The sequence below is a fragment of the Numida meleagris genome, chromosome 5, assembly GCF_002078875.1.
Source record: "Numida meleagris isolate 19003 breed g44 Domestic line chromosome 5, NumMel1.0, whole genome shotgun sequence".
NCBI classification, from domain to species: domain Eukaryota; kingdom Metazoa; phylum Chordata; class Aves; order Galliformes; family Numididae; genus Numida; species Numida meleagris.
Window position 1 is genome coordinate 1,032,539 of NC_034413.1, and position 4,960 is coordinate 1,037,498.

General features: G+C 44.7%; 1 long non-coding RNA gene across 1 annotated transcript; it reads right to left on the reverse strand.

The window, feature by feature from the left end:
- Nucleotides 576-2,701, reverse strand: LOC110400642. Its single transcript, XR_002439985.1, has 3 exons — nucleotides 2,654-2,701; nucleotides 2,176-2,329; nucleotides 576-797 (listed from the first exon to the last, which is right to left on the reverse strand). It is a non-coding gene; the product is annotated as an uncharacterized LOC110400642 (long non-coding RNA).

The window sequence follows — 4,960 nt, forward strand, 5'->3', positions numbered from 1 at the left end:
AGACTCAAACGCATGCAGCTTTCTGAATGGCCCATTGCCAGGGAAGGGCCATGCTCACACTGGTGCTTAGTATGGCAGCGAGGACGTGGCAGCGTGTGAACTCACCGCATGCACAGCTGACATCTAAAGCATGCACTGGTGCTCAGTGCCAAGGGGGACAGCAGCACAGTGCCTGGCACAGGTGAGGAAACGATGACTTCAGCTGACATGGGCATGGCAGCACGGCGCATTCCTCAGACCAACAGCTTTCCATAGCACATCAATAGACAAGAGCATCCTTTGGCTTCCTCTCCTCTACCATTGGTGGGTGCTGCTGGATGGGCACAGAGCTACACGTGGGCTTGAACAGACAGGGGCAACAGGAGAACCACGCTTCTGAGGCTTCCGTGAGCAGTGAGCTATGTGCCATGGCCGAGCACTCAGTTTCAGGCTTTATCAAGCTTTCTTTTAAGCTGCTTTATAATAAAGGTAATGTGGTTTTATTTTTCTTTTTTTTTTTAAGATGATGGCTGTGCAACACAAATATTAGTTGCACAGATATTGCTCAGAGCTTCTGTTGATTGCTTTACCTTTGAGATGCTTACTGGAGGAGGAGAAATAAGTGTGTGTATATATATATATACACACACATATATACATGTAGGTGTACATAAGCTAGGAGGACACGATATTGAACTTCTCCATCTTGAGGACAGACTCCTTCAGATCAGCCCAGGCATCCTCCTTAGATTCCTCTGGTGATATCCTCACTCAGCCCCAGACCACCAGCCATCTCTCAGGGGCTCAGCAGCACAGTCCTGGATATTTAGGGAAAGCAGAAACAAAGCCCACATGGAGATACTCTTGGCTGAAAGAAAAACCATAGTTCCCAGCAATCAGCATTTTAGGGACACACTGATTCCAGGCTATCATGCTCAGTAATGACTGATAATCCCATCCTTCATTACTCTTTTTCTAACCTCACTGAACACCCCTGTAGAACATTTTGGCAACGAGTTTTGCACTGTGCTCACACAGCCCTGGGCGCTCCATGGCCCGGGCTCCCAGCCAGCTCACGGTCACCTGGGTTTGGAGAAGCACTCTGATACCACACGTGGGAAAGCAGCACAAACTCTGAGATAATTACTACGTAGAATACATCCTTTTTTAAATGCACGAATGCAAGAACGCATTATGAGCAAAAAAGTACTGGAGTCCTTTGACACGTGCTGGGAGATGCCACCAGAGTGACCCAAATCATGCAGGCAGCTGCTGGCACAGCCAGGGAGCCCTTCTGCACACTGCTGCAGATAATGTCCAGGTAAATTCCTATGTTGCAGGACAGGAACATAAACTTTTATTATCCTTTCTAGCTTGAAATACTGACCACGTCTTTGCCCAAGTGTACCAGGCAGAAGCCAAGGACTGCATTTCATCAAGGTCTGAAATAATCCATTTACCTAAAGAGGGTGAAAGCTCTCCATTTGTAATACAGGCATAGATTTAATGACAAAATGGATTTTCATCAGAAGTTTCCAAAGATTTCTAAAAGGCTTTGAGCATTACAGAGAGTTAGAAATAAGCTAGAATTTTCATTTGGCCTGTTTAGCTATTTCTCACTCCTTCCCCTGTCCCGGACATACAATGGTAATCACAGGATATATCACTTTCCCTTTGGAAAATACATACCATTATGTAAGAGCCTGTGAATAAAGAGTTCAGCACAGCTCTATTTCATGAAAGCAATCTCCTGAAAATACAGCAAGTGGTACAACAATGAAAAAGATACTGCCTAACCAATCTCAAAACTCCGACGTGATTTAGCAACAACTAACGCAGCACTGCAGCGAGCTTCGAGGCCATCCTGCCAAGAACTTTTATGCATAAAGAAAAAAGGTGAGAGTGCAGAGACACATTATGTTGGTGAGTTTCTATCGTGGTGATCGACGCATAGAGATGCTCACGTGAAAGAAAAGCAATTTGGCTGAATGTCACTGAAGTCCCGCCACGTTCTAACATCCTAAAAGCTTTTCCAACCAAAGAAGGCTCTTAAACTGTCAGGTACTGGATATAAACCATCTCCATCAGAACCACTAATCTTACCTGAAATAATTTCTTTTGTAAAAGGGTCTCCCAGAACTGCTACTAAAAAGCTTAATCACTCAATTTTTTGTATCTTTTTAAATGAAGACTTACCAAAGTGTAAACCATGAATGGAAAATCCATCTGTGTTTTGAAGAAGCGTCCAGCACTCGGGTGCTCCCACAAGCTCTCCTGCAGTTATTTACAATACGGGCTTAATTGCGGCGTGCTCAAATCCAGCTTTCCTCCTCAAGGTTACATAATGCAGCTTGGAACAAGTGGGTTTCAATGCAGGAATGCAAGACAAAAATCAAACAGTAGCATGAAATATCATTTTATCTTCCTCAACGCATTTTCAGCATTTGTCAACTTTGTCCAAAGTACGAGGAAGTGAATAAAGACTATCTCATCTGTCACGTGATATTACTGCACTAACATGATGAAATAAAGGTACATTTGATCTGCTTATCACACTTATCTCGTGCCAATAGTGAAATGCAGGTTCTACAGGGAAGTCGGTTTTGTTTACGCTAACGCATTTTTTGTGAACGTAAAGGATTGAAGAAGTTTAAATCAAACCAACAAAACTCACCCTCCTTCTCAATGTCGTTACGCATCAGTGTTTATAAAAAACTCTCCTCTGGAAAGAAATAAAAATAAAAGTGAGAAAACATTTGGGTCATTCCCATTGTAGACCTATAATCTCAGCCGTTAATTTTGCAGCAGTGCAGTGGCCAATCTCCTCCACATCTGCTCAACCAACACCCGGAGGAATTTAACGTGCCACCCGGATCAGAACAGCATCAGCAATTCTGGTACCAGCACGTGAGCCCTAAAACAAAACCAAGAGATGTGCTCAGAAACTTGAGGGCTGCACTGCTAAAGGAGAGCAGGAAAAGAGGGGTGGACAGAGAGCGGCAGTGATGGCTGTCAACTACTTTGGGGATTCATGACACACGTGATGGGATAGAGCACAGATGCTAAAATTATCTTATTAAAGCGGATTAAACAAACAGATTTGTAAGGGGAAGCCAATAAAAAGGCATTCAGCCAGGCTTAATGCTGAACTGAATCATCACGCAGGTTTATTAACAAACTGAGGGAAATGTGCTCTGTTCAAGAAAAGCTTTGGTGCAGACAGGTCCCTGAATACCGGGCTGGCTGCATCTCACAGACCATGAGCAGATCCACCCCACCCCAGCACGACTGGCACCAGTGCAACAGGATTCCTGCAGGCAAAGAGCACAGGGTGGAACAGGAGAGGGTGAAAATGCCCCCAGCATCACAGAGCAGCCCACCGAGCCAGGCCAGTACAAGGCTGCATGCAGCGTCCTACTTGGGAAACACAGCTCAAAGCAATTCCAACCTAAGTGAAAACAATCCTGAAGCCGAGAAGCGGCGGGGCGCACGGATAACTCCTGATGATGCACTGCCAAATTAAATGTGGATCAAAGCAAATTTCTCTAACAGTGGGATACAGTCATGAAGAATATTCATTTCAGCTCTTTTTTTTTTTTTTTTTTTTTTAATGAGAGTGTGCTCTGAATGCAGTTCATTAAAAAACCGGCATGCAGACAGCCTACAGACATTATCCATCATAGTGGGTTCCAGCTGCACCTCGCAGAAGTGGCTAAACAATGCAGCACTGGCCGATATTTACACAGTGCCTGATTAAAACCTGAAAACCTAAAATGTTCAGCTCAGTTTTAACATTCAGCAGCCTACTACTGATCACCTAGAAACAGTATGTACCCGTGGGTAGACAAATGCCATGTGGTGGTCACACACGCAGTGAACGAGCACTGGGTGTCAACACTGAAACATTTTACAATCAATTTTTTTTATTTATTTATTTTTTAAGTCTGCTGGTGGAGAATTGGCAGAGCGTGTAGTCATGCTTATAAAGTCCATTAGAATCATAGAATCATTAAGGCTGGAAAAGACCTCTAAGATCACCTAGTCCAAACATCAACCCATCATCACTATGCTCACTAAACCATGAACTGTGTCCCTCAGTGCCACACCTACACAGTTCTTGAATACTTCCAGGAACAGTGACTCCACCACCTCCCTGGGCAGCCTGTTCCAGCAGCTCACCACTCTTTCTGAGAAGAAATTGTTCCTATATCCAACCTGAACCTCCCCTGGCGCAACTTAAGGCCATTCCCTCTTGTCCTATCACTGTTGCATGGTAGAAGAGGCTGATCCTCGCCTCGCCACAACCTCCTTTCAGGGAGGAAGCCAGGTTAGGAAGCCAACAGCTCCATGGCCAAAAGGAGGAGAGTGGTCTGGAGGCACCTTTGGCCTCATCTCATTGGGCAAGTCCTCTTACACAGGATTTCTCCAGTTGTACAGGCAGCTCTCCCTTGGTCTATGTACAACAGAGCCAGCAAACATGCGTGGCACTTTAAGTGAGCATCAGCATCACATCACTGCACCCACAGTGAGGACAGACATCCAGGGATGGCCACACAAGATGAGTCCTTTCTGACATGTTTGATCCCAAAAGGAAAAGGAGAATGAGCCTCATGCATGTATAAAGGTGATCAGCAATGTACTTAAAGCAAGATTCAATGTCTGCAGAAATCTTGCCTTAGGATTTGACCAAGGACAGCAGGGCTTCTCTGGGGTGCATCAGTTCAGTGGGTGGTGCTGTGAACCTGAAGGCTGCAGCATTAACAGGTAACGAGCCACAGCTAAGAGCTGTGTTAGTCTCTGCAGCAGAGTTGGAGATCACTGAAATAAACACATGAGCACTTATACCGTGTATGTTTGTGTGCTAATATATGGTATTTAGTACAAGACAGGGTGCATTGTCTCTGTTAAGGAACTAACAAATGCAATTGCCTATGTAACGCAAACATCTTGGTGGCATTAATGTGGTAAATGCGATCTACTT